Here is a 12,337-nt window from a genome sequence, read left to right on the forward strand (position 1 = left end):
TCTTTCCACAATTTAAACTACCTGTCCTGTCGTGAGGGTTCTAACAACCCTACCACAACAAAGGTCAAAAATTAATTCTGATTGTAGTGTTGCTCACGCTGCTAAATATTGCATTTTCGGGCAACAACAAATTTTATATTATGTGGCAGGTATCATTAGAGCACAGTTAATAAAGTCGTTTCTTGGAATAATGGATAAACTAGGCACTCACCTTTTCGTGTTTCCCACGCCGGTCTCGTTGTGAACTCATGGCTCAATCGTCGAAAATCTAAGTAGTGACGATTCCAAGCTCGGATGCAAAGAGGCCTAGGTGATATTCTGCGATATTCAAAAGTTTTATAGATGTGTTTCATAAACCATTCTTGAAGATGAAGCTTTTGCAAGTTAGGACAATGGTGATGTAAAAAAGTAATCAGCACTCCGAATTTAAGTTACACTTCTTTTTTATTACTTTTGTTGCAATATCACGTAACTCGTGCCAAAACATCACTTCACAATATAAAACATACTTGAAAATATCTGCCGGCCGTAGTGGCCGTGCGGTTCTAGGCGCTACAGTCTGGAACCGAGCGACCGAGCGACCGTTACGGTCGCAGGTTCGAATCCTGCCTCGGGCATGGATGTGTGTGATGTCCTTAGGTTAGTTAGGTTTAATTAGTTCTAAGTTCTAGGCGACTGATGACCTCAGAAGTTAAGTCGCATAATGCTCAGAGCCATTTGAACCAATTTTTTGAAAATATCTTCCTCACTGTTAAAGTTCACATTTCATAAACTGACTACAATTTGCGTCTTTTTAACATGACGACCAAAGATTGACTCTCCAGTAACCGCTTACGAGCCCAAAAATCGGAGTTACAAGTACGTCAAAGATCATAGTGACAAAAGAAGGAATACACATAAGAATAGTATCATTGCAATATATACATATCGATGTATCGAAGCACCTCTACATCAATGAAATCAAATCTGAATGTTGTCACAGAAATATGTTAACTATTTTACAGAAACACAGTAGAATATTGCTGGTATCGAGAGGTTGAGGTGAGGTGCCATAGTGGTTACGTAATTCAAGTACCATTACAGGGTGTATCAGGATGTCTCAAGTACTTTTAAATCAAAAACAAAAGAGTGTGCCGATGTTTATGCCTTCTCCTCTACATTGGCTGGATTATGGAGGTGATGACGATCTCTGAGATCGAAACTTATGGTCAGTAATATGTTTTTTATTGAGACACCCTTGAAGATTTTAAATTTCTGACCAGAGTTATCAGTCCACAGTACCATTACATTTGGAGGACTGGCTTGACAGGCGCGACGGCGTGTCCGGGCCAGCAGCGTCCACCGCCTGGGTCCCCCTCCGTGGTCGGCGCCGGCGCTCTGGTCGCGGGCTCCGCTATATAAAGGCGGACGGCGGGCGCCGCGACGCACCGGCCGTAGCGCTGCACGCGGGACGGCAGCAGCAGCAGCAGCAGCAGACGCCAGCTCCGCCACGCCGGCGACGGCGACGCCGACAACCACTGCACGACAGCTCTCCGGGAGCACCGCAAGGTTGGTGCGCTCGCGAGCCCTGCTGCGTCTTCGCCCGCCACTCGTCTTCAGCGCGTTTCACGGTGTCTTTTCTGGTCCATCTGACTCTCTGTGCTACTTAGGCGTGGTACGACGTGCTATCTAGTGCACAATACGCACTATAGGTCTTTTATACCATGGAAGCTGGCGGCAATGGTGAAGACAGTGGACTCGTATTCGGGAAGGGAAGGCTTACAATTTCCCTGGTTCTTCAATGCGCGTTATCCTTATACATTTAAACGGTTTTGTGTCCTTACTGATGGCGACGAGAGATAAACTCTGGCCTATCTTCCTCTGTGTATCCTTTACCATGATGTCGGTAATCTCTTACTCAAATCTCCCGACGTTCAGACACTACAAAATGTGCTGTTACCTTTAAACCGGTTTCAGTACCCCTTTTCATTTGTTAAAATTGTTTCAATAAAACAGTCTAGATCTCATGTAAGTTGTAGAACTGATGACTGGTGTTGGTATCTTATAAGACCATCATGATATCACCTTTTTTCATCTACTCTTGTTTACAGAATAAAAAAGAATCGTCTGATAACGGTGTTACAAGAGACCGAAACTGGTCACCAAGCACATGCAATCTAGAGCTTGAAATAATTTTAATGTAATATTATCGATCACTAAGGGCAATGTTAAACAATTCTTCTTAATTTGACTGTTATTTTTATGAACTCTTCGAATACTGCTTAGAAATCTCGTTTCTATTGTCAGTGTAAATATTGTACTACGCTAGTCAGAAGTACGTGTGCTGCTAAACGTGTCACAAATCGGCAACACTTTGTACAATGTCATAAGCTCGAAATTAGCCCTCCGCTTTGGTCCAAGTAACCGCAAAAATTCTAAATGGATATCGTTTAGTTATGAGTTACCATTTTTGCACTTTTAGTGTTCCTTAGCTGAGAATTTAGCATTTCACGTAGTAAAGTAGGAAAAAACATGTGTATTGCTTGTCATGTTAACAAACGTAGCAACGATTCGTAATAAAAGTATTACCCGTTCGTCCCTTGGATGGAAACCTTAATGCGTTATCACAAACTAATGTTACAGACTAAACTGTGTGACAGGAAATAATTGTGTAGCAAATTAAAATTCGTTAGACTCCAAGTCCGTAACTCAAATTTATTTTTGAATTTGGTTTCTAGTGTGTAATGTGTGGATTAATACGAACCTATCGCCTGTTAACCTAGGTCATGCTCGAATAATTCAAGAGTCTGACGTTATACCCCCTGCCAACCAAGCGTTGACATGACGATAACCACAGACATACGAAAATTATCTACTAGTAGAACTTTACAAGTGCACCTCAGAAACTAAAAAATCAAAATACACCACGAGGCTGATAGTTCTTTTTAAAAATTCGTTGGAACGTCTCGTGAACTTTTTATCTTCTGATTGGAATCCTTCTTTCTATGATTATGGTGCATTTCGCATTATAATCATTTTAATTTTAATTCGTTGTTTTTTTCAGTAATTTTCAACTTACTTTCAAGCAAAAGCGTTTTGTAAAACCCTCGTGTGATTGTCTGAGACTCGTTAAGGAGACTATTATTTCTACCCTTACTTTCTGCCCTGTTCCCAGTAGTAAATAACTAAAGAAGAGCTAAATATTTATACAGCTGCAATAAAATATGCCATTCTGCTTGATTAATGTACGTTATTAGAATTATTATGGCTTTAAAGGCGAGTTAGTCCATGTGACGTCTTTCGATCAATATCTTTATCCTAAGTTCTTGCAGTTCTCTTTACGCTTATTCCATACTGTTCTCGAAATTTTCTCATGCATTTGCAACTATGCAAGTCTCAAATAGTGAATTTTATGTGTTTTTTACACGTGGAACATTATTAATAACCACTGCACTGTAGTTAGTATTTCAAGTAACTTACATCTTCGACTGAACTTTGGTTCATAACGCTGCTGTCTCCGCAGTTCTGTAGATACTGACAAACAATTGAATTTAATAGAACTTTCGTTTGGGGAAAGATATTTACTTTGCTTGACAGTAGCAGGCATTTTGGCTGTGTGTTCTCTGTATCACTTTACTTTTTATCGCTCTGTGCGTAATGCATCATTATATTGTTTGTCATGTGGCTTAGTTAAAATATTGCTATCCCATTAATAATCAGCTATTTGACAATTTATGAAACTTTAATCCTCGTAAAGCCTCTTAGGCTGTGTTAAAAGCAACATTGTAGTCAAAAGGTTCCCCAAGGATCAGATCATAAGGTCCCCTAACCCCACAGAAGTACATGTAATTTCAACAAAGTTGTTGGAACCTTTTTATCTGCAACTTTCACAACTATGTCATATTATTGCCCATGCAATGGTGAGGTTAGGAACACCTGCAGGCTCTAGCTGCTTATCAACTTTTTATAGGCTACGGAAGCGTTTCACTTTTTATTAAAGCATCGGCAGTGACGTTTCAAATTTATTGACCAAAACACAGTCGATGATGGTAAATACCATCTTTCACACACGTCTCACTTGTTTTCAGAGTGTAGATGCTATGACAAAAAAAGTGAAACGCACGTGGTGCGTTCACACAGCTCACAAAGTATGCCTGAAGGTTAATATAATGAGTAGTGCCACCGATTCTTTCTGAACGACTTTTTTTTGCTGTAGTGTTTGTCGCACTTGGTTGATTCCCTCAAACAAAATATACCTGCTTAAACATTTATATTCAGACTTGGATGTCAGTGCGAAAATCCGTTGTTTCATCGCACATCAGGTTTGAGCTATTTTAGAATTAATATCGGAAGAAAAGGCGTATGGCTACAAATGTCAATCCCATCACTGAAGTACTGCATGTACTGCATCAGCTGAACAAAAAATAGAGTAAGACCGAGCGTAGCCTTATACTAAACGGGACTCAACTATCGTTGACGTATCTGTGAAAACATCGTGGTTAAGAAAATAAATTTGTATTGCAGAAGCGAAGTCCTAATCCATCGCCGATCATCCCGACTTAGGTTTTCTGTGACTTTTCTAAAGCGATTTTAAAAAAATACCACGAGGTGTCCTTTCATACCGAAACGGCCGATTTCCTTCATAAGCCGCTATCCCGTCGAATATTTAGACCACGCTCACGTGGCATACGAGTGCAACTGTTTAGCCAGTGCAACACTTCTCAAAGTTTCTTACATCCTCAAAATAGTAGGGGTTTAACAAATACGTTTTAAGAGCCAACAAACATTCATATGCGCTCAGAAATATTGTTATGCTCATGCATGCTAGTCGTGGGAACAGACCTGTTAGTACTTTGTCAGAATAGAATTGAAGAGTTTCCGACAATACTAAACAATAGTTTAGCCAAAAGTAGGACTATCGATGATGAATCAACGATGAACCGTAGAAAAGACCTGGACTTAATAGGCAAGAATAGTATAATTTATCATGTGTTTGACCGCTGCTCAGACCCGTGTAAATTTTCAGCTAATTGCACAACAGTAGTTAGTGTCATTTGGGAAATAATCACTTGTAATTTACTGGGATTTCACCTGCAGCTTTTTCTTCCTTTATAGCCAACGAACATTTTGATTTCCCGTCAGTTAGTCCCCTTAGTCGGGTACTGAAGTAATACCAAGTCACTATACTACAGATTTAAGATATTTAGCGCAAGCCTTAGATTGCTTGAATTCTTTATCCTAATTTAATGATTCCGGGTAACAAATGTTTCACTACGAAGAATATGAAAGATATACATCTACACTGATACTCTGCAACTCACACGTAAGTGCTTGGCAGAGAGTTCATCAAACCGCCTTCACAGTAATTCACTATAATTTCTATCTCGTATGGCGCGCGGAAAAGACGAAAACCTATTGCTTTCCGTTCGAGCTCTGATTTCCCTTATTTTATTATGATGATATTTTCTCCCTATGAAGGTGGCGCCAACAAAACGTTTTTGCATTCGGAGGAGGAAGTTGGTGATTGAAATTTCGTGAGAAGACTCCGCCGCAACAAACGCCTCTCTTTTAACGATGTCTACCCCAAATCCTGTATCATGTCAATGATACTCTCTCCCCTATTTCGCGATAATACGAAACGTGCTGCCCTTCTTTGAACTTTTTCGATGTACTCCGTCAGTCCTATCTGGCAAGGATACCACACCGCGCAGCAGTATTCTAAAAGAGGACAGACAAGCGTACTGTAGGCAGTCTCCTTAGTAGATCTGTTACATTTTCTAAGTATCCTGCCAATAAAACGCAGTCTTTGGTTAGCCTTCCACTCAACATTTTCTATGTGTTCCTTCCAGTTTAAGTTGTTCGTAATTGTAATTCCAATGTATTTAGCTGAAATGGCTTTTAGATTAGACTGATTTATGGTGTAACCGAAGTTAAGGGATTCCTTTTAGCACTCATGTGGATGATCTCACACTTTTCGTTATTTAATGTCAACTGCCAATTTTCGCACGATTCAGACTTCTTTTCTAAACCGTTTTGCAATTTGTTTTGATCTTCTAATGACTTTATTAGCCGATAAACGACAGCATGGTCTTCAAAATACCTAAGACGGCTGCTCAGATTGTCTCCTAAATCGTTTATGTAGATAAGGTACAGCAGAGAGACTATAACATTACCTTGTGGAACGCCAGTAATCACTTTTTCTTGATGACTTTCTTTCAGTTACTATGAACTGTGACCCCTCTGACAGGAAATCACGAATCCAGTCACATAACTGAGACGATATTCCGTACGCACGCAATTTCACTAAAAGCCGTTTGTAGTACAGTGTCAAAAGCCTTTTGGAAAACTAGAAATACGGAACCAATTCGAAATCCCTTGTCAACAGCACTCAGAACTTCGTGTGACTAAAAACGTTCTCTTCGCGTTATACATAACTTTCGAACAAAATATATGTTCCAAAATCCTGCTGCATATCGACCATTATTATATGGGCCTGTAATTCAACAGATTATGCCTACTGCCCTTCTTGAATAATGATATGACGTGTGCAACTTTCCAGTCTTTGGGTATGGATCTTTCGTCGAGCGAACGGTTGTATATGAAAATGGCTCTGAGCACTATGGGCTTTAACATCTATGGTCATCAGTCGGTTGTATATGACAGCTGATGGTTCAAATAGCTCTGAGCACTATGGGACTTAACTTCTGTCATCAGTCCCCTAGAGCTTAGAACTACTTAAACCTAACTAACCTAAGGACCTCACACACATCCATGCCCGAGGCAGGATTCTAACCTGCGACCGTAGCGGTCACGCGGTTCCAGTCTGAAGCGCCTAGAACCGCATGGCCACACCGGCCGGCATGACTGCTGAATACGGAGCAATTGCATCAGCATACTACCTAATTGGTATACAGTCTGGACCGAAAGACTTGCTAATAATACGGATGAACAGAGAAAAAAATGACTAGAACCACTCTCTTGTGATATACAGCTAATTAATAGTAAGCGGCGAACTACATCAAATCTAAATTATGATTTTGGATCTGGGTGCTCGCCTCAACACATGGTTCATTGTTTCGAATGAAATTACAGACTTTTATCTATATCTCTTCACTCTCTCCATTTAGTGTTCTTTTTGTTTTTACCTTGTTTTTCAAATCAAGTTTCACCTTCACCTACGTCAAGGTTATTTTGTAAGGCGTGCGTACTGCAGCGTAAGAAATTGCACTCTACTACTGTGTTGTGATGAACCCCTCCACACAGCTGGCAGCATGTGATGGAGCGTTGCCTTGCTGAAATATGCACCTGCGAGTATGATGAGGATAATATACGTGTATATGACTATGTTGTCCGAAAACTCTCGGTCGTAACAGCTGCTATGGGAACATTAGCTGCATTTATGGGGTCTTTCAACCTCCAATAAGGCCCTAAATTAAAATAAGTAGATATACATACACATCTGTGTTGAGTACGATTCACCATGTCAATAAGCACATTTGCTCTAGCAATGTATCAGCTACCATCACTCTCTCTTCAATATGACGTCTCTTGTATGGTGTACCACGTTGTCACACTGCTCCGCAGGTACCGGCACAAGATCGTCAGTGGCGATTTGTCTATAACTCTATGAACGTGTCTCCGTATTACAGTTTTCCACTTTGTATGGAAGCCAGTGTAATAGTATATACTTGTGACTGTCCAGTGACTGAATTTCACTGATGGACAGCCCCGTTTTATGAACTTTTAAACCGCGTCTATTTCAGTCATTGTTAATAGTTGTTTCGTATAGTTTATCTCATATCCGGTTGCAATTGGTTCCTAAATTTTGTACTGCAAAATTTTAGGAAATTCTGAATTTCTGTCAGGTATCGAATAGCCACCAAGGACTGGAATTCTTGTGCAGATTTGTGTAAATGCATTTGTCATGTCATCGAAGATCGACTAACTTAATATCAGTATTGATAAAGGTATCGGTATTACGAGTAGTCTCAGTATCAGGGAGAGAAAACGTGCCATAAAAAAATTTTAAAAAAGCAACTCAGTAGTCCCGTTCCAGAGAATGGATAAGTGTTTCAGGGCGAACTTACGAGCTAATATTGGTTTTCCCATAGAAATCAAAGTGATTATGATTTGCAATCTACAGCCGCGCGGGATTAGCCGAGATGTCTCAGGCGCTGCAGTCATAGACACTGCGGCTGGTCCCGGCGGAGAAACGAGTCCTCCCTCTGGCATGGGTGTGTGTGTGTCCTTAGGATAATTTAGGTTAAGTACTGTGTAAGATTAGGGACTGATGACCTTAGCAATTAAGTCCCATAAGCTTTCACACACATTTGAACATTTTGCAATCTACAAATGAAACGTTTTGTTCACATTGTCGTTATACGATATAGAATGTCAGTAGTGCCCATAAATGAGCTACATGTACTTAGCCTCTCTTCACAAAGTAGTAAATTCGCACTTGCGTTTGGCTATGTGCAACCATTGTCCCAACAATCTGGAGAAACGTGGTTCACGAAATCCTGTTATCTCCCAGCGTCGGATCATTTCACGGTCTAATCTGGATACCACGGGACTAATTGGAGGTTCCGGCGAATCGATTTCAATCGCGATAATCGATTTACCTGTGGGAAACAGACCTCTCGCCTCTAACTGCGGTCAGATTACCTCATTCTACCTAGGACGCGATACTACAGTTATTGTTTTATGTTAGTGGAGAGCTCGATAATTGCATAAAAGATAGTCCTTTGCAAAGTACTGTTTCAACGTGAATCTACTTATAATTTACCCTCATTTAATTATTGAGTTGTTAAGGTATCATTGTCAAATCTCTATGCAATACAAGTGAACGTTGAGACTGTTCACTATGCAACTTCATAGTACAAATAAGCGCTACGAAAACCTATGTAAGTTCAAAAATGTCTGTTTTGACAAACCTATGTAAGTGCTACCTTCTAAAAGATTCTGCAGTCAAAAGAGCTCATTCCAGGTTATTCTGCACGAATATATATATAAGTGTGATCCAAATCTTTCTATGTATTTCAGTTTCATTAAAACCCAGAGAAAAGTGTGTATGTTTCCCCCTTTTTCACTGTTTCAGTAGAGAGTACATAACACCTTCTTTTTTGTAGTTGTGGCACAATAACAGTTTTTGTCGGTAAAATACTGTTTAACCACTCAGTTTTCATAAAATGTTTAATTCTGTATGTTTGTTAACTTTTTTATTACAGATACGGTCTTAATAAGTATTAATCTTGTTCAGCATTAGCGAGTTCTCCTGCATTTTATAATTTCCAGATGCCATTGACGACAATGCTGAAAATTGACCCACGGTATTCTAAGACCATTTCGAATGATTTATTGAAAGGAGCTTAAAAACTACACTAACTGTACGAAGCATCGTAAACAAATGTCCACCCCTGGTAGCTCAGTGATCAGCGCGACGGAATGTCAAACCAAACGGCCGGGGGTCGATTCCTGGCTGGGTCGGAGATTTTCTCCGCTCAGGGACTGGGTGTTGTGTTGTCGTTATCACTATAATTTCATCCACATCGACACGCAAGTCGCCAACGTGGCGTCAACTCGAAAGGCTTGCACTAGGCGAACGGTCTACCCGACGGGAGACCCTAACCAAACGACATTTCCATTTCCATCGTAAACAGATACATGATCGGAGTTTTTTTTCAGATTCACCTCCACGAGAGAACATCCACATTGTCAGGAATTCTTGTTTCTCATATTCTGGATCGTCTTTTGTTTTCTTCTTTATCAAGCGCATTCGATCAAATGCAGCAACCAAGACACTTAAATTTATCTGTCCTCTTGATTCTGCCAGACTATTGTATTCCGGCGAGTTTCTACATCATGTTCGTACTCCATGTATTCCGTTTCTTCGCCGAAGATAATGTCTTCTTGTGGTATCTCGTATAGTTTTTATTAGAGATTCTGCTTCATTGTTGGCTAACAGTACCAGATCGTTATCGAAAGTCAGGTACTACGCTTTCGGACCCTGCTTCTTTGGATCTAAACAAATTCCTTCTGCTCCATTTTCTTTCGTAGCTTCCGAGCATGTTCTCGTTATTATTTCCAGGACGATGTAAAAACAAAATTTGTATCAGTTCATCTCCCTGTCCAGCTTCTGTCTCAATCTCAATGGGCTGTCACACTTCTCCAGGGCAGTTTCGTATGGAGATGGTTTCCATTAGCGTTTGGTTTATAATTGCCATAGTTTTTTCAGTTATAAATCAAACGCTAATGGAAACCATCTCCATAGGAAACTGCCATGGAGAAGTGTGACAGGCCATTGAGATTACCATAGTTCGTTTATCCCCCCCCCCCCCCCCCCCCCCCATGAACCATGGACCTTGCCGTTGGTGGGGAGGCTTGGGTGCCTCAACGATACAGATAGCCGTACCGTAGGTGCAACCACAACGGGGGGGGGGGGGGGGGGGGGTATCTGTTGAGAGGCCAAACAAACGTGTGGTTCCTGAAAAGGGGCAGCAGCAATTTCAGTAGTTGCAGGGGCAACAGTCTGGATGATTGACTGATCTGGCCTTGTAACACTAACCAAAATTGCCTTGCTGTTCTGGTACTGCGAACGGCTAAAAGCAAGGGGAAACTACAGCCGTAATTTTTCCCGAGGGCATGCAGCTTTACTGTATGGTTAAATGATGATGGCGTCCTCTTGGGTAAAATATTCCGGAGGTAAAATAGTCCTCCATTCGGATCTCCGGGCGGGGACTACTCAAGAGGACGTCGTTATCAGGAGAAAGAAAACTGGCGTTCTACGGATCGGAGCGTGGAATGTCAGATCCCTTAATCGGGCAGGTAGGTTAGAAAATTTAAAAAGGGAAATGGATAGGTTAAAGTTAGATATAGTGGGAATTAGTGAAGTTCGGTGGCAGGAGGAACAAGACATTTGGTCAGGTGAATACAGGGTAATAAATACAAAATCAAATAGGGGTAATGCAGGAGTAGGTATCATAATGAATAAAAAAAATAGGAGTACGGGTAAGCTACTACAAACAGCATAGTGAACGCATTATTGTTGCCATGATAGACACGAAGCCCACGCCTACTACAGTAGTACAAGTTTCTATGCCAACTAGCTCTGCAGATGACGAAGAAATTGATGAAATGTATGATGAGATAAAAGAAGTTATTCAGGTAGTGAAGGGAGAAGAAAATTTAGTAGTCATGGGTGACTGGAATTTGAGAGTAGGAAAAGGGAGAGAAGGAAACATATTGGGTGAATATGGATTGGGGCTAAGAAATGAAAGAGAAAGCCGCCTGGTAGAATTTTGCGCAGAGCATAACTTAATCATAGCTAATACTTGGTTCAAGAATCATGAAAGAAGGTTGTATACATGGAAGAACCCTGGAGATACTAAAAGGTATCAGATACATTATATAATGGTAAGACAGAGATTTAGGTTGGTTGGTTTTTGGGGAAGGAGACCAGACAGCGAGGTCATCGGTCCAGAGATTTAGGAACCAGGTTTTAAATTGTAAGACATTTCCAGGGGCAGATGTGGACTCTGACCACAATCTATTGGTTGTGAACTGTAGATTAAAAACTGAAGAAACTGCAAAAAGGTGGGAATTTAAGGAGATGGGACCTGGATAAACTGACTAAACCAGAGGTTGTACATAGTTTCAGGGAGAACATAAGGGAACAATTGACAGGAATGGGGGAAAGAAATACAGTAGAAGAAGAATGGGTAGCTTTGAGGGATGAAGTAGTGAAGGCAGCAGAGGATCAAATAGGTACAAAGACGAGATCTAGTGGAAACCCTTTGGTAGCAGAAGAAATATTGAATTTAATTGATGAAAGGAGAAAATATAAAAATGCAGTAAATGGAGCAGGCAAAAAGGAATACAAACGTCTCAAAAATGAGATCGACAGAAAGTGCAAAATGGCTAAGCAGGGATGGCTAGAAGACAAATGTAAGGATGTAGAGGCTTATCTCACTAGGGGTAAGATAGATACTGCCTACAGGAAAGTTAAAGAGACCTTTGGAGAAAAGAGAATTACTTGCATGAATATCAAGAGCTCAGATGGGAACCCAGTTCTAAGCAAAGAAGGGAAAGCAGAAAGGTGGAAGGAGTATACAGAGGGTCTATACAAGCGCGATGTTCTTGAGGACAATATCATGGAAATGGAAGAGGATGTAGATGAAGATGAAATGGAAGATATGATACTGCGTGAAGAGTTTCACAAGCACTGAAAGACCTGAGTCGAAACAAGGCCCCCGGAGTAGCCAACATTCCAGTAGAACTACTGACTGCCTTGGGAGAGCCAGTCCTGACAAAACTCTACCATCTGGTGAGCAAGATGTATGAGAAGGGCGAAATACCCTCA

General features: G+C 40.8%; 1 protein-coding gene across 1 annotated transcript in view; it reads left to right on the forward strand.

Moving 5' to 3' along the window:
- Nucleotides 1–1,494: 1,494 nt before the first annotated feature.
- The window catches only part of LOC126175764 (serine/threonine-protein kinase meng-po), a 151,942-nt gene continuing 141,099 nt past the window's right edge, over nucleotides 1,495–12,337 (forward strand). The window contains exon 1 of the mRNA XM_049922734.1: nucleotides 1,495–1,548. The gene's annotated coding sequence lies outside the window, so the exon portion shown is untranslated. The remainder of the gene's footprint in view (nucleotides 1,549–12,337) is intronic.

The sequence above is a fragment of the Schistocerca cancellata genome, chromosome 3 (assembly GCF_023864275.1).
Source record: "Schistocerca cancellata isolate TAMUIC-IGC-003103 chromosome 3, iqSchCanc2.1, whole genome shotgun sequence".
In the NCBI taxonomy this organism is placed as follows: Eukaryota; Metazoa; Arthropoda; class Insecta; order Orthoptera; family Acrididae; genus Schistocerca; species Schistocerca cancellata.